Raw genomic sequence first — 27,037 nt, forward strand, 5'->3', positions numbered from 1 at the left:
TTTTGTATCTCAATCAAGAAGCCTCACACGCAATCTGTCAAAGTCCCTTGTGGTTCTAATATCTCACCCTTGATAAATGATGCGAAAATGGAGAGCTTACGTGATGATTATTGTAAATATAGAACACATTAATTGGATGGTTGGATAATATAATTATCAAATTGACTGATAATCAGGCATTGAAATTAAACTGTCAAAATGATCTATAGGGCTGATATTTTGTTCTTCCACCGGAGGTAGACTGATAAGAGGAGGAATGAGGAGGAAAATAGGGAATGAAGGTAAAATAGAGTGAGAGAGCAAATATGATTTACAAGCTTTTCACTTTCACTCTACTGAGCCTTCTGGAAGAATACGCATAATTTGATGACAGAGGTAGTATTTGCACTACTAGTATAGGGTGAGGTAAAGTATCTTATCATGGAGCTACACAACATGGAAAAACATCCTCAGTTTCCCATTCTAGATTCTCTCATTTGGAAATAATGGTGATCAACTACACAATTCTTGTTTTTGTTGCTGTTGTGATAATAAGTCTTCTCTCATTGATATAAATGTGGTGCACTGTATTAAAGACATCGCTCAATATAATGCAATACAGTTCAACAGCACCACAAACTTCCCAAAAACTATTTTAACCTTTAAACATTATAACCTTCACGAAAGGTAGGATTTTTTACAGGACTAAATTAGTTTTAGTAAAGTGTACCTAATTAACTGGGACAGATTGTATACTTTAGAGAAGTTATGAAAGATACAGATGACTAATCATCTTCATCCAAAATAGCGTATTGAGTGAAATTGTTTCAAGGTACGGTATGATGCGAAACGTAAGAAACTAAATAATCCAAGGGTATGAAACCCAGTACACACAAAAGGTACATAATGTGAAAAATCAAGAGAAATTGCAAGCATATAAACAGTATTTGTTTGCGGTTCATGACATATCTGAATAAGTCAATAATGAATATTCATACATTCCTGCACCTACTTGATGCATATTTATGAACAGCACTTTGGTGTTTCTGACTTCTGAGCGCAGTGCTAACCCAGAGGCTGGCCATCATGAATAAATATTTAGAACAAATAGAAGAAGACAGAGGAGACTTAATAAAGCGCCACACAGTATTGATCTGTCTGATTCAACTCACATTACTACCGAGCATTTTCAAGATGGAAATTGTGCCCCTTGCCATCCTGATTGCACTGTTCTTCTTAAATCCCTTTCACTAGTCAAACATGAAGAAAGCCTCCGCACGGAAGAAGCATAGAAAGCGGAGCCAGAACACAGACACGGCTCAGAAAGTCACACTGTGATGTGAAGTCTGTTAGTGCAAAGACAGAATAGGCAATGAACCAGAAGAAAAAGGAAAACTTAGGTTAAGTGATGAAAGAAAATTATATACGAGAGGAGCATGGCAGACAGAGGGCTAATAGATGCAAAATAGAGATAAAATGTAAAATATACTCTGAGGTACCTTTAGAGTTGGAGTGCCTGGGCATCTCCCAAAGCACTGTGGGTTAATATTATGCCTGACATAGAGGAAGACAGGCTGCAAAAATGAGGGAGATTGAGATGTGCAATAGTGATTTGAGATGGCAGAGACTAATTATTCCCTGGCGATGTGCTTTTATCTACGATGGGGAGATAAAAGAGAATGAGGGGGCAGGCAAAAGAGAGAGAGAGAGAGAGAGAGAGAGAGAGAGAGAGAGAGAGAGAGAGAGAGAGGCACAGACATCACTGCAGTGAGAGGGAGAGAGGGGGGTGTGCAAACAAAACGCCAGCATGCATACCGTATCACCCATACACAGATACTCATTCATCCGCAGGAAGGTGTGAAGGCAAAGAAAATATTGATCACTGATGAGTATCTCCAATCGTCCCTCTCATTAGGAAGTCTATAAGAGCTCATCAGTGATATCTAACTGTGGAATCAGCACACGCAGCAGGATAAAAACACATGTAATAGCTTAGAGATGCAACTAATGATTATGCAACATTAAACCATTATTTTTCCATTATTAAACTAATCGTTTATTCTATAAGACAGAACAAAAACTACTAATACTAGTGTTATTTAAGCTGCACTAGTCATTATTTTGTATTTAAACAATGGATTAAATTACTAATAGGCTAAACCATAAGTGATTACCCAGACAGAAGTATCACCACCACACTCAAGTCAGCTCTAGGGAGGGGTTTATCGTCTTTAGGTTCATTGTTTTTGGTTTTATGGCTGCAACTTTACCGTTTGGTATACTCTCGCTGCTCTCATCAACCTCACTCGGAGACCCAGCAGGCAACTGTTTTCAGCAACAACAAAGCTCTGATAAACCCGCTGTACTCTACCTGTGCAGAACATGTCAGACAGACAAAGTCAGTGACCAGATGGTAAATATAGTTGTGCATGTGTCCCTCAATAGACATTTGCCAGGTGTCCAGACACACACAACGATATAAATGAATGGTAATGTTGCTTATACTGTGTCAGTTCTGCTGGATATGTAAATATATGTAAACTGTTTGCCAACACATTCAACAAAACTACATAAGGTGACGGTATATAAATTGTGTTTACATCTTGTTATGTAAACCCCAGATGGCCAGAAAATATGTTGCTTTGATTTCTGAAGCAAATTAAACGCAACTAAACTTGCAAAGAGCTTAGCAGAAGGGAATAAGCAAAATATGGAGAGTACCTTACAGTGTAAGGCAAATACAGCTTGGAATAATACGTTATTAGCAACTTAAACAGTAGTAATACACTTGGTCTAAGAAATGACCCCTTTCCTATTTCATCTCAGTTATCTTTTCTACCGTTTTCTAAATACACTAACTTTAAGTCGGTATACAACATGAGGTCTTACTGGTGAAATGTATTTTAACTTCTTAACTCATCTATTTTAGCCGACACATGCACAGACATACTATAATAAAAGTAACACTTGCACACACTGCTTAAGGCAAACAGTCTACTAGTAGCTAGCTTAATGAAAACAGCAATTACACACCTGTCTCTACGACGCTATAAAGTCTCTAATCAAGCTAGTTTACATGTCAACTGGACCGACGTTAGCCAGAAACTCTCAAATAATATACCTACACAATACGCACCTTTCTCTCATAATGAACAGTGAAGTTAGTGAATTATCAACAGCACGTTCTTACGAGTCTACAGTGCTTTATATCCGGTAATTACCTTAAACATGGGGTATAGAGTGACCTGCAGCTCTAGCCTTCACTCGTCTGCCTGGAGTGAGATTGAGGTAGACGAGCGCCGAGATCCCCCCTACTGGATCCCGGAGGCATTACCAACAGATCGTCGAACAATTAACCACACAGACGGGGATCTGCTGCATCACCCATTAGCATCACTGGCTACATATCCTTAGAATTTACCAGTACTTCAGCAACATAACTGTAAAGAAAGTGGAATACTGTAACCACATCGTAATGATCTTTTCTGAAAGTTAAGTAATTACGTCGCAAAGGGAATTATTCCTAAATGTCACACACAAAGCTACATGCAGCATATACTGAAAATGACAGACAACCATGGTGGCTTATGTAACTGTATTGCCTGTCTGATGTCACAGCCATGATATGAAATGCAGAGTCACACCTTGAATGAACAATGATATATTATGCTCTTCCAACGAATGTGAACACAAAACCGAACAGAACCCAACTTGAGCTTCCACTATGTGGCTGTGTGCTTCCTGTGCAATACAAAGCAATTATTGTGTGAGAGAAGCCCCTACATTTGCATACAGCACAGCTCATGCCAGAGGATACTCCCTGGGGCCACGGCCCAGGTCGACTTAGTATGTGTGTATGTGCGTGCAGGTTAGAGTGTCAGATGGACGCTCACAACCAAGTCTGCAGCACAGTCGATTAATTCAGCTCTCTCATTAATGAGAACAGTGCCAGGTACAAATGCCTGCCCTGAGGTGGGAATTCATAATTGAGAAGAACTTGGAAAATTATTTTCTAAAATAACAAGTGTCTGGGACATTTCTCCTATTTACCTCACACGCATGAAATATAATGGAAAAAATTGTATATTTCATTTTAGAAAATAAGACCGCACACACATATGGAAAATAAAGAAGGATAACACATAAATACATGATATCATGTTTCTATTATAGCATTTGAACCATGAGCTCTTTACTTTGTGGTGAATCTTTTCACATGACTGATTTGCGTGATATTGAACGCATGACATGAGATAAAGGTAGTTTTACCCTGTAATCAGGATTGTCTTGATTTTCTTTCGTGATGAGCAAAAGCACATTGGATTGAAGGTGATGTAGGCTGAAAAGGAGCTAGATGTGTTGAAATGATGTCGCCAGTTTAATCAAGCGTGTATCTCGTCCATTGCCAAAGAAAAATCCTCTTATAATTTTAATGAAAACGCATTTATTCAATATGTCTGAGAGCTCGTCGGCTTTGCATGTGACACGTTTTCTCAGCTTTAATGAGTCAAGTGCAAATCGCACGGCTGAGTTTTCACGGAAAAGTCAGGCAGTCGACGTGCACACAGTCTACTTTCCAGTTCCCAAAAGGCTGTGGCGCTGCGCTGGCAGCCATGAGTAGCAACCTCCCTCCTAGCTCAATCCTCAGGGGCCCGGTGCTCCCGGACACAGCATACATATTTCAGGTGCCGCCTGGGGCCACACACATACAGAAAAACATAGGTGCTTATATTTTTTACCCTGAATATCAAAAACTTACAAAATGGTGTTGATAGGCACAGCCAACTGTACATTAATCACGCGTGTTTAATGAAGGTGTATCTCGATGTGGATGAGTGTCACGCATGCCTGTTTGGGACAACATGGGATTTATGCATTTCCACATAATTTGTGTTTTGTGTCATCTTTTATGACAGGTGTCCGGATGTATGTGTGTGTGATGCTGATGAGGATGGAAGTTTGCTGGTGGTCTAACTGAGCTGCTAATGGCCCTGCTGGGTGTGAAAATCTGTTCTACTGTCTGTCTTTATTTAGCACACTGATCTGGCCCTCTTGCTGAGTGTGTGAGTGTGTGTGTGTGTGCGCGCTGGGTGGGAAATGGAGTAGCTCCAACATGTGCCAGTGTATGTAGGCTATGTCAGCACAGTACTGTACATTTTTCTGTGTTGGTTTGGCAGGCAGGCGTGTGTGTGTGTGTGTGCTGACTGATATTTTTCTCATCCCTAAGAGACACTCAAACCAAGGCCAGCTGCTGATTTCCACTGCCACGTGTCTATACACACATATATGGCATGTGGATTATACAGAACCAATCAGCTGCTCACTATTCTGTTCTCACACACATATCCATACATACAAATACATGTGCACAAACACACACACTGTTTCCTAGTACACAGCTTTTGGCACATCTCCAGTGTATTATAATGTTGGCCCTTTTTGTTCAATTCATGGCTCAGTGACGCCTCTCTTCCTCTTCCTCCTCCTCCTCCTCCTACTCCTCCTCCTCCTCCTCCTCGCCTGCAGCACTGCATTTCCCATGAGACCCTGCTGGCATCTATTTTTCTCTATTCTTACTGGTCTTCGAGCGCTTCAGGTCCAAAGACCCCTGCACTGTCCAGGAGACTGACTCTCAGTAGGCAGGAGAAGATCACAAGTTCATTGGTGATTATTATTTATTAATTTGTCTTTGATATTTGTTTATTTTTTAGTATCAGACTTGATCTGGTCAGACTTTAACTTGTAATAAATCCATATCCAGCATACATTAGATTTAATGTTGCTATGCTGTTGGCATTTTCTCTCTAGTCATTCTAGTCATTCTGTGGGCAAGGTTCCCCAAAGGGGTCAGAAGAAATATTATGAGGGGTCCCAAGATAATATAAAGATAATACAAGATACAAACAAAGAAAAAGTATGTTTCTGGAACAGAAAAAACAACTGATTCCACCAAATATTTCAGTGATCTTTTTCCCCCCTTCACTTTTAATGTGTTGACAAGCTGAACAGGTTGGGAACCGATGATCTTGGATAGAAATGATCAGTTAATATGTGTTCACAAAAAAAGCTACGTAAATTAGCTTGGCACAGGAAACAAATATGAATCTTCGGGGTAGCCTGGTAGCTCACATGGTAGAGCGGGTCATCTAATAAAGGCAAAAAATGAATCATAGAAAAAAATCTGAACCTTCAAAAGTTTGAAAAGTGATATAACTTACATTTCTGTCCACTCCTCTGTTGTGATCTCCTCTGCTGAAGAGATAAGATAGCACTGTCTGGCCACGATCAATCAGCAGCTCAAACATTAAAAGTACCTCTTTATGCAGCCTGGGCAAAGAGGAACGTCAGTCATAAATCTATGAGCTAACCTTTAGCCACGACAGACTGAGCTCTCAACTTGCATGCTTACTTTATCACTTACCCCACAGCAATCCTTTTCCCACCTCCAAAAATGACTTGCAAAGCTAGACAAAGCAGCTAATGCCGTGAAACGGAGCTACATAAAAAAACTTTTAATACACAGGTGTGGGAAAGATTATGTAGTATAAAAATGAAAGAAAATAAGATTTAATGTATGCCAATACACGCTTCTTCATTCCTGTTACTTTTGTGTAATTGCCCATTTCTTCCACACACAAATTTGTGTAAGTGTGTTTAGGAGTGTTTGTGTGTGTGTGTGTGTGTGTGTGTGTGTGTGTGTGTGTGTGTGTGTGTGTGTGTGTGTGTGTGTGTGTGTGTGTGTGTGCGTGTGTGCTTGCTCAGGAACAAGCTGGTTTAATTTCCCACAAGATCCAGAAAGAAAAATCTCCTTAGTGCTGGAGTGTGGTGCTCAGTACACTGAGCATATTATGCTATTATGTTTATGGAGGCAAATCAATTCCTGTATTATGGGACACAATAAAGCTGAAGCATCTCATGTGTCAGGATCATATGGCTAAAAAGACTGCATGAAATATTCCTGCAGATAACCTTCGCTATGCTGCAATGAGGTCCTTGTCTGCAAAAACAGGACGGATTTAAGCCCACATCTTCCATTCAAAATGACTTGTAGTGTAAGATTTTAAACACATTTATGTCAGTGGAGATTTTCTACATCAGGTGAAGTGAAGAATTCTGTCATTTTAAAATGGTAAACTCGTAAAAAAATACTTATTATGATGTTATGCAATACTTTTAGACTCCACACTATGAGGAAATAAGTGCAGTCAGAGGAAATAAATGAACAAACACAGTCGAACACGCACACTATACAAGACAGTACGCATCAGTGACCTGCCCAACCTGCGGCTTAGGGATGGGTGTGTCTGCAGTCCACCCCTGGCCTGCTGAAAAATTAAAGCCGCGGAACATTGTTCGTCAGTGCTCAATAATGTATGGGCAGGTTACAGCAAGAGACCCATAAACAGAAAAAGAGAAATGCACGCAAGCATGTGTACACACACACACACACACACACACACACACACACACACACACACACACACACACACACACACACACACACACACACTAGGTGTCCAAACTGAACTTCATAACTGCCCCTGTGTGCTACTGTTTATCGAGCCAAGTTCATAGTTCAGTGTTGCTCATGTATCAACCACAAAATAACATATTTCTTCCTCGTCCACCATGCATTACATTTCAGGCAGTCACGTGGAACTGATTTATGCTGATGTGTACACAGGCTTTAACAGTATTATCAGTGCGTAAATACAATACTCTGTGCAAATATCACTAGTATTTGAAGTGATGCCAATAAGTAATTCCCCCAGGAGGAGGACTGAAGCAGAGCCAACAGGTGTATGCAGCAGTGTTGCAGTGTTGCAGTGTTGCAGTGTGGGCAGAGTGGGCACTGCCTTGGTGCAAAGGGTTCATTTAGTTTATGCTGCAGAGACTCAAACTATCTGCCTGAAATAGCTTGCCAGCTTTCCGTATAAAAGTTCCAAGGATAGAATTCCTAATGCTGACAGAAAGGTATTAAGATTGGTACTATTATGGCTGCTCAATATATTGTTTTGGCATCAACATCGCGTAATATTCAAGTGCAATATGAAGTAAGGAGAATGAACTCAAACACGTCATGCTACAAACTTTACAAAAAATATTGCAATGTCCGTTTGTTTGCCTTAAGTACTATGCTTCCCATCATGCAATTTGGCACAACAACTGTGTGGTTTTGTGCCAGACACAGCTAAGATCACAGATTTCCATTCTGGGAAGGAGAAAAAAAAAGTGCGAACACAAAATGTTCCTGCAGGTATTGTGTTACTCTTTGTATCCGTTCTAAGTCAGAATCAAAAGGAAATTAACATCAATGCATTTCCGTTATGAGGCCATGTCAACACCATGTGCAAGGAGTAAATAATCATGAAACACGGCCCTCGATATAAAATGTAATCAATCATCTAAAAATAAGTCAGCATGAAATGAAGATTATTATCGACTCAATCAAGGTTACTTGTATAACAAAGAGCTACAATGATTGATGATTTGTCTTGTTTTGTACCTGACTGTTGTGTATGTGAAACAGAGCACGTGACGCAAGACACCTTTCAACTAGTTTCTTCCAGAGCTTCCAACCCCAATTACATGGTTACCTCATCAGTTCCCTTTACTAATAGAAGTTTGCTCAGTTGTCATGGAGAGCTCACCAAATTTCGGCAAATGATAACAGGCGGGTGTGAGGTGCTGTTAAAAGATCCAATTGAAGCTAGTAAGTGCATCATGCTAAGATTTCAGTGTGAGCTTTATATTATGAATTTGTTTAAAAGAGTACTCGCTTTAAAAATATGGAGGAACAGTTGTCTAAATGTCCTCTTAGTGAAGATGATCAGTGCAGTTTAATATGCAGAGCATTTGATAGGTGAGGTAGGCTGACAATAGAGGCCATTATCCAGCATGCCTCCCGATTCTACACTTGTTCACTCTGGAGTACTGCAGTGGAAATAATTCCACTTCATGGCCTTGTTAGAAGGCTTTTAATGCACTAGATCGGGCTTTATAGCCGGTCTATGCTATTGCCACATAGCAACTGTTTGTTGGATAAAAGGGAAGTAGTCAAGATTCCTCAATAAATGTCGTTTTAACATAGCTTCCTTTCTGATAATGTACCCTAAATTGGCATCTCTCCTCTTTCAGGCTTTTATTCGTGCAGCCTCTTATAACAATGGCACACAATTCCCCATGCATGATAAATGCCATGCATAAATGTACCTTATTGTTTATTTAACTTGAGCAATGCACTGCCTATTTCCATCTGCAGTCCCGGAGAGGAGGCCACAAGTGCTGTGCAGGCTGACGGAGTAAAGGATACTAGCGTTAATGTGCATATGCGCAGTGTTGAATGCACTTATTGAAAGTCGCTTTGGATAAAAACGTCAGCTGTATAAATGTAACGTAATGTGTCTGCTGATTGTCTGTGTGAGCATTGCGCCATCCATTTGTGTTTCTGTGTACAGCCATGCAAGGTTTTCATGCACACAGCAGGTGCACACGCTCACAAGTGAATGTATTTCCTGCGCGTACACAAAACACGGTGCCTCTGTGATTTTGATCAATTCTCCACACAAATAGAGCTGCATGCGTACACACGTCGCTAACCTCATCCATCTCGTCCCTGTCTCTGCTGGCGGCTTTCTGCTCATCCTCACGCTCGCACAGAGGCACATACATATAAACAAGGAGATCCCGCTCGGTCCCCTTTGCGACACACGCAAACACACACTGTAAGCGCCCCCTCCACCTCCCCGGGATGAATGTGATCATTGCTGTGTCCTCTTTGCGCTCACCTAATGAAGGGCATGTCTTAATAAAGCCAAGGGAATGGATGGGGCTGGTTTCACTGCTCAGCAAGCCAATTAGCTCCTTCTTACCTTCTGCCATACATTTGTCTTTGACCTCCTGCTGTGTTCTCTCACAGTAATCATGGTTGGTTTACCCCCTGCTCTCCTTCCCCCTCTGATTGCTTTCATTGTGTACCTATTTATAAGTGGAGATCCAAAATGGAGCAGCAGGAATGATTACAAGTTCAGTAGAAGTGGACTAAATGCTGCATATGTCAAGCTATGTTTTTCTTTTCTTACATTATATTTCTTGCTAAAAAAGTTCATTCTTTACTTATAAAAATATGGGCCAAAGCATCTGGCCAAGAGTGCGTATTTAATTGGCACAAAAGCTCTGCTGTAGTCTCTTGTAATCCTGCAGGGGTCAATGTTTGTTTCTTTTGTGTTTGATTCTTTGTACTGTATATGGGCACAGAATAAAAGCACACTGTGGCCTTTCAGACCAACCATAATCTTTGATTAATGAGCTTTTAAATTTAGGTATTATTTGTGTTCAGGCCGCATTATATTATGCCAGGGTACCCAGGTCACAGGAAAGAATGAGAGAACGTGGATAAAGCATAAAAAAGGAGGCTGAAAAGAAGAAAGAGGGCTGGAGGAGCAGAGTGATTATAAGGCTGGAGATACAAAAACATTCTCTAAATGCAAAGCTGTACAATAAAGTCTAAGTTTAGGTTATGGGAGAAAACAAGGGCTTCATTTACATCACTGCACACAGAAACTCTTAAGCCACAATTCTTATTGGCTGGGTATTAGGATGGGATAATTTGTTGCGAAGGGGCTCACAGGCAATGGGCAGTAGGCAGGGTTGCTTTATACTGTGCCCCCATGCCAGTTCACTGTCAAATTATGCCCCATACTCTGCAAGACTATGTGTCACGGCACGTTATTGTATCAAACAAGTAGCACATAGCACATTTTTGCTTACAGCATTCATGATTTTTTGTTATTTTAACATAATGTTCTTAAAAAAATGTAAGAGATGGAGAAAGTTAGAAGAGAGATGACAGGGGGGCAGCAAACAGAGCAGCAATAATAATAGCCATTGTTGCTGTCCTAAAGCTGATGGAAGGTTTATACATTGAGAAAAAAACAAAAACTTTGCAACTTAACATGGTTGAGTCAACATGGATAGTCCTTAAAACGAGTATACAGTACGTAACATGAGTTCAACTTGTCACTTTAAAAAAGGACCGATTGATCGATTTTATTCAAGGTATTCAGATACAGACACACAAATGAGGGGCACTTGAAAACACTTATTTTCAACATGGTCCCAAGATGTTAGAAGACAAAGAAAACACAAAGAAGCACAAGACATTCAACATTTAAAAAAACTGAACAAACAATCCTGAAAAGAAAGGAAGTCTGGTGTTATTTGTTAAACGACATCATAAAGGCAGTACGGTATATGATAAAAGAGCAAAATTGATTTCTAGGAGAGATGGAATTATGTATTGTATCCAAAGCTACACTGAGATGTGAGAGACTCAGGAGAGGTTGTGCACGGATAATAGTTTTCCATTCATCACTTTGTTGGTCTTGTGAATGGCTGAATGTCAACTCTGATCGCAACTTTTCAAAAACACAATTCTTTATTCATAGTCAGAAGTTCATCTTCAACAACCTTCTTTCAAAGTTCAGCCAGAAAGAGTTTGGAAGTCAATATAAAAATGTTTATTGTTGGGATTTAGTTGTTGTTTTCTTTATTCAGGTTGAACTAGAACATTTTTTCCCTCAACACAGACGCAGTACAAATTGTTAAAGGTAAAAAAAAGAAGAAGAAGAGAGATGTGTTGAAAGGGAAAGTGGAAAGTTTCATCTTGGTTTTTTCCCGACCTCCTGTAAACACGGGAGCAGAAATTGTATTGAAAGAGAAGTGGTAAATTTTACCCTAACTGAGATGCTTGTGAGTAAAAAATAAAAAGTAAAATCAAGACTGCGTTTGATTGTGAATGCTGCTAAAATCAAACATATTCAAATATAACTATAAGATTAAATGTGAGCACCTATTAATCCCTTGTTGTATTGCCATATAACAACAGTGACTCAATAGTAGAGAAAGGGAAAAGAGTGGTTAGCAAAATCTCCCAAAAGTCATTTCCATGCAGAGGACAAATGGTGGCAGTGAAATGTTTGCACATTACATCTAAACGTGCACATCCTACATGCTTCTTGCGCTCTCAAGAATGGTGTTTTTGTTTTGATTAATGAAACTTTGATTTAATGAAAATCGCAGCTTGCATGTTGTAAAGTTGATGAAACGGGCCCGAGTCTTTGAAGAGGAAGCTCCACAGTCTCATAAATTGTATGATGCAACATGGCAGTCTGCGGATAGCAGGAAAGATCACGCTTCTTTAATTATAAAACACAACATTTGAACTTAAAAAAATAAATAAAAAAGAACATTCCAACCTTTTGGGGAATACTCTTATTTACTTTCTTGCCTTCTGTAAGACATCGATACCACTCTAATTGCTGTAAGCTTAATATGAAGTAACCTCACAGTGACAACAAGGTCACATCATCTCCCGTAAAACCACAATGTGTCTTTTTTTACAGTTCGGTTTTAATATTGAAGAAACAAACACGTTCTAATGTGTTAATTAGCGAGCTACACATGTAGATTTTGTTACTTTTACACAGAGCCAGGCTAGCTGTTTCCCCCTGTTTCCAGTCTCAATGCTAAGCTAAGCTAACGTGGCTGGCTGGCTGTAGCTTCATATTTACCATACAGACATGAGAGTGGTATCAATCTTCTCATCTACCGCTAACTATTCCTTTACAATAATAATGTAAAAAAAATAGCAAGGATAGCAAACAAACACACACCTAAAGCTATGGCTGCATTTCGGTATGAAATTCAATAATATTCCTGCCGCAGTGCAATACCTAGCTGTAGGGAGCAACTTCAGGAACAGTCTTAGACAAGTGGCAGCTCTTCAATTACCAAATAACTTTCTGTCCCTCAGGTTTGCCGCCCACCTTTGTAACCATGTCTGCCATTGTTTGATGAGCATGTCTAAAAGTGGACACTCAAAACACACACTCCGCCACTCCACTGCTCTTAGCGGGGTACTCTCCTCCACCGCTTTATAAAATAAAAATAAATGTTTTTCCATTCGATTTACGTAAGATGCACTTCAGTTTATGCCGCCCATTTTCCATCATACTCCATAATGTCCAGAAGTCCTGGAGAGACCTCATACACACCGGTGTGCCAATGTGCCGATATGCTGACCTGAGTCAAAATTGATATTGCTTGGTGGCCGTATCTCGCTTAAATCATTGCACTCATGAAACAATTTTCCACTGTTTCTTTTCTGACATTCTCAATTCATCTTTCTCTTGAAACGAGAAATTCAGGGCTGTTTATTTATTTAGTATTTATTTAGTTCCTCGTATGAATTTTGCTGCAGGCATTACATTTAGTCCTGGCCAAAAAAAACAATGTATGATTTGTCAGGATCCTAATCTGCCTTAAGCTTGTAAAACCACTGCATTCCCACATCATACTTTGAGGGTTAATATCCATCACTGAAAGTAATGGGAAAAAAAGATTTCATATTATCCGAGGCACATGTGTGCATTTACAGTTCTGTATGAAGCCGCCATAGGGCCGGCTTAACAGCACTGCACAGAGAAAATTAGTTTGCCCTTTTGCTTTGTATCCTTGCCACATACTGGTATCCAATTCATACTGGAGTAAAAAAAAGCTGAGATAAAGCCAAAGCTGGAGGCCAGTTTGGGTAACACTGAGTGTATGAACAGACCGTACGAGTATGTGAAGCGTTGAATCATAATGTGTAGATAAAACCCACTAAATCCAACTGATCGCTTGAGTTAGTTATTTTCTCACAGTTACACATATACACCAAGAAAAAATCACAACAATATGGGATTTCAATTAATCAACCATTCTTAGCACATATGCCGCAGTAAAAGTTGAATAAAGGCTGTTCCGGGAGTTTATGACTTATAGATTGTACGTGTGGAAATCCTCACTTCCTCTACCTCCAGAATACACACCGACGGAACTTTATTCCTGATGGCTTCAGCCGACGCGGCAGCCTTGTGATGAATGGGCAGTGGCACCGCACGCTGCATCCAGACAAGTCTTGCAAAACCTCTCTGCCTAATGACACTGCAAAGAGGGCCGAGGTTGGAACATCCATCAGAGGCCCTGCGCTCATCTCCGTCTAGGGGAAGATCACACCCTCGTTGTGCAATGTGGGGCTTCACCTGTCCTTTACCCATCCTAAACTCGCTCTCCATTTTCTTTTATAAGTGACCTGTTGCCCTCGCTCTTAAGTTCCCCTCCATTTGTTAGCTTTTCTTCTACCACCCCCTTCTCTCTCTACAACTATCCTTCCCTTTAACTCTATGTTTAACTCACCTTTCATTTATCCTCCACACTTTCCGCTTTCATTTTTATAATAAACACACACCATTTTCGATACAAAGCCCCCCTACTTTACCATGACTCTACGTGCTGCTAAACAGGAGTCGAGCCCGACATTGTAAACATTTGGGGCTCATTCAGAGGCATCCCATTTAGGGCCGCTACAGTATATACACTATTCAAGCCACAGAATGCCTAAAAATCTGTATATCATTTGGGAAAAACATGATAGTTGCCAAGGTAAGACATCTGCATGTAGAGCCTATATCATATTTCCAATCCTGCCACCTACTATTTTCAAGTTAAATAACTTATAGGGTAGGAATGTGGCTTCCACAGCATTACTAACATTGAAACCTTTTGTTATACTGAACTGGGGTAGAGTTCACAGAATGAATGTTTAGCTGACAAATCTGATAGATTTGACTCCATACCATTATAATCTGGGCTGCTCTAATTGCAAATCAAGGAAACCCAACAAGTAAATGTGGTCTTCAATACTCTGAATTGAATATTAGGCCAACAGAAGAACATTTAATCAGTTAAATTAGATTTCTTTAGGGAATAGCATAATAGGATTTACAACATGGGTATATATTATTATGTTAAGGTACTTAGTTTGATCTACTCCTAGTCACTATGTTCTCCTTTTCTCTTATTTTCTTTTCGACTGACTTTCTCAGCTCTACTCATTAATTTCAGACTATTCCCGAGTCCATAAGCTACTTAACTACCTGAATGAAACATGACACACTCAGGACAACACCGGCCCATGACAATGTTAGTGCGGACCTACTGATGCCGAGATTTTCCCACTAAAAGAACTGTTGCTCGATTGTTTTTCCAGGCCAGTCAGAGAGGGGAAATGACATAAAATTGAAGGTATTTTAAAAACCTAAAAGATTCGGGGCTTGAAAAAACAAAAAAAACAATCAAGGCTGGCAGAAGCTCCCCCGTCCCTTCACTGCCCCTGCTGCTAAAGGAGAACTATGATTTATTACAACTTGGGTTTTATTTTTGTAGCTCTGACCATCTGTTCTATTGGTATGAGAACATTGTACTCAACCACTTAATTACCAAGATGCACAAAATAGACCTTCACTCAAATCTGTTGACCTTGTTGTAGGAGGAAAAGCACAGGTGTACCGTGTAACATTAATAACGGCTGTATTTCACCTCCTGCTGTATGCTGATATTATTTCCACCTGTGCTTTTCTGACAAGTCAAAAAGTGTGCTGTGAATAATGTCTATGCAGAGACATCGCTAAAAGTTGGTCCAACATGAGTGGTAACACAAAGCTGACAGTTTCACACAGGTAAACCTGTAGGTGCCGCTAATCATCACAGGAAAACTTTGAGTTTACACAATGAAAAGTTTGGTTGATTATTTTCCCTTCTCTTTCCCTTCAACATACATTTGATTATCCAGGGGGGGTTTGATCACTACTTGTATTTTTTCTCAATTTCTTCAACTGCTTTTAAAACACACACTCCTTGTAAACCTCCTGTGCTCTTTGCATCACACTATGGTTGGAGTTAGGTGTCATGTCGCTGTCTGGTTGCACCCTGTTTTTAATTTAAACATGAGGCTACATTGAACTCTGGGTATTGAAAAGATGTGGGTGTGGCCTGACGTCTCTGAATGGCGAGAGGAAAGTAGAGGGGGAGAGTAGGAGAGATGCAGAAGTGAAGTCTAATTGTGCTGCCTTGCTCCCTTGTCACTACTGAAGGTCAAGCCATCCCTCAGCAGCAGCACCATAGTGACAGCTGAAGCACCTGTCTTTTTACATTCTCCCACATGCCAGAAGCCACAGGCGCACACACACGGAGGTACGCTACATATGTCACACAAACGCATACTTGCATATCTGCACAGTGTTCCAGGAATGGACTTTCCACACTCTTGCGCACACTCCATTTCCTTCTTGAGCATACACAAACACACACTCTGCCTATCCAGCATCACCGCCATATATCAGTTGGCTCCCATTTCATTGTCACAATCTCCCCACATGGCACTGACGAGACACACTCCATTTCTTTTCCACCTCATGCAGTCACAGCTCAGGTGTGCACCAACATGTTTTCATCATCACATCAAAATAGCACATCAGTATCTGTCTGCCACGAAGAATAATGACTATTAACAGTATCAGTGGCGCAACATGATCCTGCTACAGTGGGACTTGAGGAAACTTCAGGTTTTTGTTGCGGCATGAGAGCAAAATGGATACAAAGTGGATCCTTGAGCGAACAGTAGCAAAGTGCCCTCGAGTCTAACGAACGTTAGAGTTGAAGTATTGGCAGTGCACTACTTTGTGTAAAAGTCTTCTACAATATATTGTGCTGCATCTATAATATTTTGGCTCGTATATTTTTACTGTTTTGAAAGAGATGCTAGATTCATGCCAACGTCTTGTCTCACTCTGCTTTCTAATTACTTTAAATTCTCATAGATTACAACTTGGATTATATATTTTTTGTTTGTTTTGGCCATACTTTATCAGTTATGAGAATATTGTACTCAAAGTATCTGCTGTGATGGGGGAACACATTGATGATGAAATCCAATTGTACGAGATACACAATCGTTCAGATCATCAGACAGATGGTAAAGAGTTTAGCCAGATTTTAAAAACAGTTTTTGGTGGAAAACAAAAAGACAGTGATTTTCGTTCTTCGATTTTCAAATAGGTCTGGCTGACCCGGAGGTTTGTCTACATTGGCTGCATTCCTATATATCTGAATATGATGTGGTGAGTTTAATGTTATCACTACAGGCGTGATGGCCAAAACTACAAACAAAGGAGCAAACTTGCAGATTTAATCCTTTTAATACATTTTACAGCTCGAGCATGGACACGCATGCACAATATTAACATTTACCAAACATTCACATTCACGCTCAACTTTGGTGAACTTTCAGGTGAATGTGGCCTTTGCAGGCGATGGTCACTCGCCTGCATTCGGGCATGTAAGACCCGTGCCCTTATTCAGGAACTACTTCTTCGCTATTCACTATCCACAGTTTCTTTCCAACCTGTACTCTGGTAAAGTGTTATTGGTAACATATTGTAAACTACTAGCATGTTTTCCATAGGATATTTATTCTTCATTGGCCTTTAAAAGCCAATTAATGTCAAGTCATTGTTGAGCTCCAAACTTAAACTCTCCTAAGGACAATCTCTCTTTCTCCCGGTGTCCTCTAGCTGTCTCCACATATCTAACAGCCAGAAAAGGAGGCTAGCTTCTTTGCTGCAATTAGCCCCAGCCTGTCCTATTCTTACCTGCTGCATCAGGCTTCTTTTATAATGCAGATCAGAGCCAAACACAGCCCTATGGTGCATTGTCCTGGAAAGAAGAGTGTTGTCATTGTAAGAAAAAGGGCAGAATGGCCTTTGCCAAGTTGGGCAGGCAGGCGGGATGAGATGAAGGGCTAAGGTCCTTCAAAAGCAAGATACCAGAAGTCGCTTGCTTTTGCCATTTATGTCACAGATGGGGGTCACACAATGTAGCCTCCTTGCTTCCGCTTCCTTTGTGCTCTCCCTCTCCTCTCCTCCTTTTCCCTCTATCACTTTGTTCTTTGTCGTGACCAACTCCCACACCCTTCTTGTGTTTTACTCACTCAGGCAAGAGAGCAAACAGGACTCCGTCAGACAGGCTGGGCCTCAGAAGATGTATAATACATGCTTCATAGCCAAAAATGACATACATCTTTTCCGTACGTGTGTTACAATTCTGTGGTAGGAGGAATATAAATAGAGGGAATGAAAACATTAACCTTAAAAGGATCTGTGGAAAATCAGCAGGGGCTCTTTTCCCATTCGTTGAAATGATTTCTCTGTACATAGACACAAAGCTGTTTAGATTACAGGGTACAGACGTGTTAGAATGAGCATGATTGTGTGTTATGACAGCACTATTGCAAGGAATGTTATGCTATACTTAACATTGATAATGATAAGAGAAGGTAGAAGACGGTAAGCACAGGAGCCAATTTCAATGAGCTGCTCTGAAGTACTGTACAGCTACAAGTGGAGTGGAAGTGTTCATTAGTCACCTCAGGTCTACAAGGAGACTCACACCTGGAAGAACAGCAGTATGCTCGTAGCCTTCATTACTGTACATGAGGTGTTCTTCAGGATTTTGCCATTATAGAATATTTGTTGCATGTGGATTATATAGGAAAGCCCTTGTGCATAGCGTACACTGAGTCTGATGGTTATTATAGATGTCACTGGTCTTATGGATACAACAGTGGGCAAAGGCACAGATGAAGAAATCATGTTTATGAACATGTTTACTTTCAAGATGGATATTTTTAGATCAGCAGCCTTGCCTATGTTTCTTTATCTTTGGTTCAATCTCATATATTATTCCAGTCACACAGTCCTCAGTCGTATACAGCCAGCCTCTTGGACAATCATGTGGAGGGTTGTGCATGTTGAAGGCTGCTGCCATCCAGTTAATAAGGGGGTGGAGGTTTATTTTAAAACCTCATACAAGGATAGTTTGTATGCACATCCAATTCTACATGTAAGTGTCAAATCACAAATCAAATCGGCAAATCAAGCCACACATACATCCATAAAATACAATATATGTAATCATATTTTTGAGGACCATCACTGAAGAAATCCGAAATCGTTTTTTAGCAAGGACACTAAAAAAATACTGATAAGTAAAACTGTATAATAGAACAAAACAACATTTAGAGCTCAATGACAATTGGTATAATAGCAACCTTGGTTGACAGTGTGTGCGTATTTATGTGTGTATATGTGTGGCACTTAATGATATATCATAACGAGAGATTCTGTTCCTGAATGGAAGCCCGTGGCCTCACACTGTTCAAGGTCATTAGTGCTAATGCCACGCTTTTTGCCATCTGCTGAGATTGTTTACACTTGCCCAGATAATTAGCTCCTAATTAGTGGATGGTGGGGAGTATGTGCTCTTCCTGCGCACATGTTTGAGTGTGTTTTAGAGATGGTGCGTGGACGTGTTTCAGTAAATATATGATCGTAATTAAGAAAGGCAGGTCGACCTCAGCAATTAGCCGTAGAGATAGAGGGAGAGATGTTTGAATGTATATGTCCGACTGCACGGGGCATCAAGCTCCAGCGTGGTTTTATTCCCTCTAAGGTGTAATACAAAATAAGCAGGATGCATGTCATTCCATTATGCTAACATATGGACCAGTTCACACAAATACTTTCTACTAAAGTAATATTAGAAAACTGTCCATATAATCGTGTGTCTGCCACATCCTGTGAGTGCCACACATGAAGTACAGACGATTTGTGCAAAAGATTCTTATTGGAACAGAAAAGTTAAAAAGATGTTCATCAAGGCTAACTAGGTACACAGAGAGTAACAAACATGGTGCAACCATTTATATTTAAAATGCAAAATGTTCTGATTTCAATCTTTTATTTGCATTTTGACATCCAAATATTTGAACACAATAGCTTACAAGAATAGTTCAAACTATTTATTTTGCATTTGATTCATATTTGTTTTTAGTTAAAGTGCCGTTTCTCTAAAATATATTATATTCGACTCCACATTAAAGACATTTTACATTGATGGCAGCTAAAGTTCTATTTCAAAACACGGCCATAAACATCCCAAACTATCAAAATGTCTCAAAGCCACAAGGTGAGTGAGAGAATGTGTTGTTTTTTTGTGATGTGGTGAGCACTTTTAAAAAAGGGAAACTTTGCAGATTTTCAAACAGCTTTGAATCGTTGCAATGTGGGTAAAATGTGCAAATAAACGATGTTTGGCTTCCTTGCAAAACCGGTTGAAAATCGTCAAAGTTTCCCTTTGATGGCGTTCCATTTCTCTGCCTGTAAAGCTGCTCTTTGTGGAAGGATAACGTGGTGCAGCGAGAGACCAAACACATTGCACATGTATGTAGTGAAGCTTATGAGCTGGCATTTTAATTTAAAGACAAGGAAAACCGCAGTATGGTGCTGGAATCCAGAGAAAAACAACATACAGATTATGCCTTAATTTTCTCTTCAACAATTCCCCCTTATTTTCTGCATCTTTGTTCTTCTCTTCCAGTTGGTATCAAGAGACAACGCAGATTCTAATCACTTGACGAGATTACATTTTATGGCCATGTGTTTGTAACAGAGCATGTGGTTTCTCCTATAATCTATATCAGCCTTTATAGTAAAGCAGATGTTGTGGAGGGAGATGGCCCTAATCCAGTGCTGTACTATAATCCACCAGTCGTCTGAATGGTATCACAGTGGGTATTATGTTTCCTGGTTCAGCAGGGGTAAAGCATGGTGGCTAAGGGTTAGCGTTGGGGTGCTGGAGGTTGGGTTGATGGATGAAAGCAATGAAATCCGTGCTTGAAAACAATTTGATTATAGCTGCGTACTAGAGTTGTGCTTTTTGCAATACAGAGACACTTTGACAAGAGTTCAGAGGTCATGCTGCTAGTTCCCCAGCTCCTGCATGTCAGGGTGGATTCAAGTACAACTGTGCACCGCACCAACAAGGCTCTAAATCAATTGTTGAGATAACAAAGCGCACGCCTTTGTTTTACAAAATAAGGACCAAAGGGGAATCAGAGACCCAAAGCATCCTTGGTGTTTGGGTATTTGCTGGCATATCTGAAGTGTAGCCTAGGGCCATAAGAAAGGTTAAGATGAAGACGGGTCGGTTTGCTTCTTTTTCTTGGGAAGAATACGATGTGACAGCTATGGGTATGGAAGAGCAGCAGCTGAGGAAAACCTTGCAGCGACGCTGGGGGTTGATTAACACGTATGTATAGTGTATCAGATAAGAGGCGCGTGACCTCAAGTCCACACGGTCAGATCCAGCAAAGCGCTTGTTCCGTTCTATTAAACAGCCTGAGTTAGGACAGTCTATGACGGGGTCTGTTCTGCGTAGTATCTCCGTGCAGTAGAGCTTGTCCAGCCTTCCTCCAGATGTTAATAAGGTTGCTCTTAACAGCAGCTTTTTCTCATTTGGCTGAAGACCAGTATAGATATTCAGGATCAAATCCTACATATCTACTTTGTCTTAATGCTCACTTTCCATCTACAGAAACAAAAACTGCCCACTTCCTTCCATTTTAACTGGAGACGCATGCAATGATGATCATTCCTCGCAGCGTTTAGCTCAATAAACCCAGCAAAACAACATACTGCATAATACTAGTGCGCAGCAAAAAAGGGAGTCGATATTACACTAATACACTTATCTTGGGTAATGGAGCTTATAGTCCATGCACAGAGTATGAATCTCTGGCAGATGGCAGATAATAATGCCTCTCTATTGTTGATAAGAGGCTTGGATATTGAGAACAATTCAACAATGAAATAAAGATTAAAAACTTTCTCCCTCCCCTTTCAATTGGGAAATGAGAAACAAAAGCGCAAAATGCTTTTAGGAATTTGGAAAATAAACGTATTCTAGAAATGATAAATATGACTGTGTATTATAATAGTCTAAGGCATCACTTCAGTGAGATCGAAAAGATGTTGGTTTTGAGAAGGAGTTAAGAATAAATAACTTGCTGAGGCTCCCCTAGAGGCCCGAGCCAGCACTGTTCGCAGTTCAAAGATGGTATTGGCCTCCATGATCTCCTCTGGACTAGGATTGGGAAGAAGATCAATATTTATGTTTTGGCAGATTAAAGTATCACTGTTCAAAAATAAACACACACTGTCCACTGCATTCACCGCCTCCCTCCTCCATCACTCACCGCTTCAATCTCAAATAGTTTTTCTCATCAGAAAATGGTCGTTTTCACAGCTCAGCCATGTTAAATAAGTTCCAACTGAATTAGGTGCGGAGAGAAGAGTTTGATCTCGCCTCAACCGGTCAACACTCAATTGGAGGCATTGTATTCAGAAGTGGTCAATTTAACTGAACCAGAAAAGGTCAAACTCTGATGCCGGGAGAAAGTTGACACCCACGGCTGGGGGCTCTTCATTTGGAGCAAACCTTCGCTCGCTCCACACCTTCTTGTGAGCTTTCTCAACTTTGTTTTACAAGTCAAAGAAGGCAATGTTTTATCCTGAGGAGAGATGTAAAAGACGAGGAGCGAGGGTGTGCAAGTGTCAGATAGAAAGAAAAGGGCACCAGGGTTCTGAAAGTAAGAGGTTTGCGGAGGTGCCGGAATAGAAAATGAATGCTTTTGCTATTCTGGGACTGAACAAAAATTAAAAAAGCAACAGTTATTTAATGTGTTTGCAAAGTACTACTGCATCTAGTCATTATCTCTTGACATAGAAAGGTCGTTAGACAATTCAAGCTGAACAAAGCTGATAGAAGACCTGAACTTTAATGTTTAACATTTCCAGATAATCAGTCTGAATCTGTAGTCTTTCTCTTTAAGAAATGCTTTGAGTCTGAAATCACAAGCCATCCCTTTTATTAATCAAAAAGCTTTGTCAATGCAAATAGGTTTGGCAAAAGTACTTTGGAAATACATCAGAAATCGTTATTTAGCCTCCAAGCCTCTGAGTGGGCGGGTTGGTGTACGTGTTTGATGTAAAGGGGGGCACAGAGGCACCATGTAAATTAACTTGTGCTTTTAACTGTATCTTCAAAGACAAGGACAGACTGCCTTATGTTAGCAACGGTATTAAAGGAATAGTGGGAACATCGATAATCAGCACTATAGAAACTGGAGATAAAATGGTTTTGCCAACGTTTAAGAGGATTTAAAGGGTTAGTTCACCTGACAACTCACTTTAAGGAGTAGTTTGACATTTTGGGAATGAGGTTTATTTGCTTTCTTGCTGACTTATATGAGAAGATCAATAACACTCTCATGTCTGTATAAAGAATATGAATCTAGAACCAGCAGGGGAAACAGCTAAATATGTCCAAAGGTAAAAAGTATAACCTCTAAAGTTCACTAATTAACACGTTATATCTCATTTAGTTTGAAACGTTTAAAAAAAAAGAATGTAAAAAAGACAAGTTGTAGTTTTTACGAGGAGTTACGTCATACTTCTTGTCTTGAAATCACTGTTCCGGCCAAGATACTGTTGCATGCAACACAAACGCTGTTTCCCCATGCGTCCATCTTCATTATGCTAAGATAAGCTAACGGCCTGCTGACTGAGGCTTCATATTTAGCGTAGAGACATGAGCATAATCTTCCCATCTAACTTTGGGCGAGAAAGCAGATTCCCTGTTTTAGCGCAGCTTGTCTCAGTGTGGGATAAATTCTCATCAGTCCAGCTAAATGAAACATCATGGAACCAAAGCAGAACTAATCCCCCTGTGTTTAAAAGTCCACAATTATAACAAACTCACTGTCCAATTACACTGAAACAGGACAATCAGACACCCACGCTAGCCAAGTCCCTGTATTCTGAGGTGTAAGGTGCAGGAACCCAACGTAGAGAGAGAAAAAAGGAGACTGAGAAAAAAAAAAAGATGGGAGCAATTATGTCTGCCAAGGACAAAAGAGTAATGTAATAAGATCCCACGTCGCAGAAAATGTCTTCCCACAGTGAAACAAGGTCGCTGACACGATGCGTTGATCAATAGTCGCCCACTGGAGCTCCCTTCATATCCAAATAATAACAATGATAGTAATTGTAATGGCCCGGTCACACTAATAATGTCCATAACAATTAACAGAAATTACACACTGTCCGATGTGAAGCGTCTAACAGTCATTGTCCATTTAACAGAATGAATCATGCTGGGAGGGAGGGGGGAAAGATAGTACGTGTTATTAGTGGGTGTTTGGAGGTCTTGCTGATTTAATGGGACATCTCTCATCTACAGATAACTGAAAGAAGAAAGGGAAAATAAATGTATAAATTACGTGTCTAATGTCCAGTTAGGCAGGGAAAGGTCAGCGTCTCTGATCAGGTGGATTTACAGACACCAAAGTCCATGCTAGAGGAAATGCTAATGAGCTAGGTGAGGCTTTATAGGGGAGAGTAGCATTAATACCCATTTAATGGACTGTTGTGGAGCTGTGTTTGGCGGTGTGAAGGGTCTGTGTGAGTGTGTTTTGTGTAAGAAGGCGGCTCGAGGTTTAGGGGTTCTGCGCAGAGTCATTGTGTGGTACTTTAAGCCTCAGATTGAACCCCGCTGCACACGGAGAAAGATCAGCTATTACTGTCAGCACAGTTATTACAGCTACACACCAGTTATAGGATTACCCTGCGTGTGATTCCACATGTGCCTGAGCGGACGGGGTCAGTGAGTCTACATTGTAGATGTGACAGTACATCATATGTTGCCAGTGCCTGATGTGTGCGTACACGCGTGACGATGTGACATGCGTATGTGATATGTGCTTGTCTAAAGTAATCCATCGCCTTATGTTTTTGTTGCTCTCTATGGCGTCGGCACCTTTACTGCGTTAGCATATTTAAAAAGGAGCACAGATTCGCTGACAGCGAAGGCACGGATGATTAGATTGATCATGGTCGACAATCACGCTTTCTGATGGATGAAGGGGGACAATGTGGAAGTGGGTGTTTTTCAGTGTTGAAACATATAGTCAGAAATCAGTTATGACACCTGCTTTAGGAGAAATATGATAACATTAACTAGTTTTGACCAACCTCCACAGAATAGATGTGAAAGTACTGTAATGCATGCAGCCTTCGCCAGCTTTCAGTCTGACTTTGCTAGCATATGAACAACATATTCGCAATCCTTATTTATAAAATATATAAATTCATAAAAACGGGTTGTTTGAAATTATATTGTTTGCTATAAGGAAGCCTATGAAGGCCGTCTGGATTTAGAGAGAGCACAAGGATTTCATGGTGATGAAATGAAATCCATGATGATCCAAGATTTCATAGAGCATAGCCACGTGTGTCAGATGTGATCAGAATCAGAATTCAGTTTATTGCTGTATGTAGGTTTACATACAAGGCATTTGCTTCGGTGTATTGGTGCATACATAAACACAGTAAGAGATATAAAAATGAACAAATAGTTTTATTTAAAAAAATAACTAAAAATATTATAAATAATACAAAAAATATATAAAATAAAAAATGTGTACAACCAATAAACATACAAAAAAGAAATACAAATAAATGACAAATTACTGTGAATAAATATGTACAATATATCGGAATTAAAAGTGGAAGAGCTGTGCAGTTTAGTGGTAGCTAAATAGTCAGAGGAGTGCTACAAAAGCAGTTAGCGTACAGCGACGTCACACTCATTGAGACGCCGCTGTGGTAGAAGTGGTTTGGATTAGTCTGTAAATTAATATAAATGTATGCATATTTGTGTTTGCAAAAGTGAAAGTGAAAGTGACTAAAATGCATTTTGCAGAAGATGACCACTCATATTACTGGCAAACCTCCTGAGCCAGACTATTTCCTTCCATATCCCACACACAAATTATCTCCATCCTTCTTGTCATTCACTTCTGCTTCTCAGAAGCCGAACATAACGGGTCTCCTCCTGAGCTTCCAGGTGGAAGAGTGAGGGAGACGGAACGTTTTATCTCCCTCCCTCTTTTCTTGTTTCTTATCTGCAGATGTCTCGTCTCCAGCGGCCCTCCTTTTTCAGAGGTTCTATTTTAAGAGCTAAGTTGCTCTGTTCGATCACGCTGTCCGTCTGTAGGTTCTCCAGACGACAAAAGGAAACAAAATCTGTTTGTGTGTACAGTACGTCTCTGCGTGTACGGGTGTGTGTGTGTGTGTGCGTGTGCCTCCTTGCCTCGTTGTGTTATGTGACTATTCGCACAACTTACACATCCCCAGTTAAAACAGCAGACCAAAAGTGAGTGCTTCCAGATGGAGACACTCTGTAAACCACGGTGGCCCATCCCTTCAATCATGAAGCAAACACACACACACACACACACACACACACACACACACACACACACACACTGGAATGCTGTCCTGCTGGGGGATACCATATCTCACTCTCCCACTATGTTTATCTCTAGTGACAACTTTCTAGGCCAGGCTATTGTTTCACTGTTTATCTGAACCTCAGGCTCCAAAACCAGCAGCACTATGATTCAGTCTTTCTGCTCCCTTTTATAGACTGCGGCTATGAAGTTGGAGAGAACGCGGTTTGGAGAGGAATGAAGTGAGGGAGGCAGCAATGCTAAGAAAAGAGAGTTTTATTCAAGGTCTCTTCAAGGTCTCATCATTTAAAACTCATCAGAGCGTGACAGGCATCGATGAAGCCGGAGATAAAGTGGCTCCACAAAGGTTTGAAAGGGATTTAAAAGGGTCAGTTGACCCTAATCACAAGAAATCAACCAACAATACTTTACTAGGGTTAAAGGAATAGTTTGAAATGTTTTGTCAAATGTGTGCAATCGCTTTCTTGCTGAGAGTAGGCTCCAGCTTTACATTTAGTGTGCGGACATGAGATTAGTATTGATCTTCTCATGTGGAAAGAAAGCGAATGAACGAATTTCCCAAAATGATAAACTATACCTTTAACCCTAGTCGTATCTATAGTTTCAGTAGATTCAGCTTTATGTGCTGACGTTTGGAGATTTTACACTTCTGAAAATTACAAAACAGCAGTGCATCTTTCCGGAAACAGTGACGGGTTGGGTAGTGGATCATCCACAGACCTCACTGTCAACAGTTGGTTTTGGGACTAATGTCTAGGAAGCAGTAGAAAGTAGTTCCAGTGAAAATGAGCCAAAGTGACATGTATGGACTAATCCAGAGTAATTGCTTTGTGATAAAACACATTGCTGTTGAGCTTTAAATAAGTTAAACACAATTGCCTGCACCTCTACTGTATTGGGATATAGGAATAAAAAACTCTGAGACACAAAACCAAAACTATCTGCATAGCTAGATACCACAAGAGGGCT

General features: G+C 40.3%; 1 protein-coding gene across 1 annotated transcript in view; it reads right to left on the reverse strand.

Moving 5' to 3' along the window:
• sdk2b (sidekick cell adhesion molecule 2b) overlaps nucleotides 1–27,037 on the reverse strand; it is a 240,925-nt gene that overhangs the window by 80,387 nt on the left and 133,501 nt on the right. The gene's annotated exons all lie outside the window — the stretch shown is intronic.

This window comes from Cottoperca gobio, chromosome 19 (assembly GCF_900634415.1).
Source record: "Cottoperca gobio chromosome 19, fCotGob3.1, whole genome shotgun sequence".
NCBI classification, from domain to species: domain Eukaryota; kingdom Metazoa; phylum Chordata; class Actinopteri; order Perciformes; family Bovichtidae; genus Cottoperca; species Cottoperca gobio.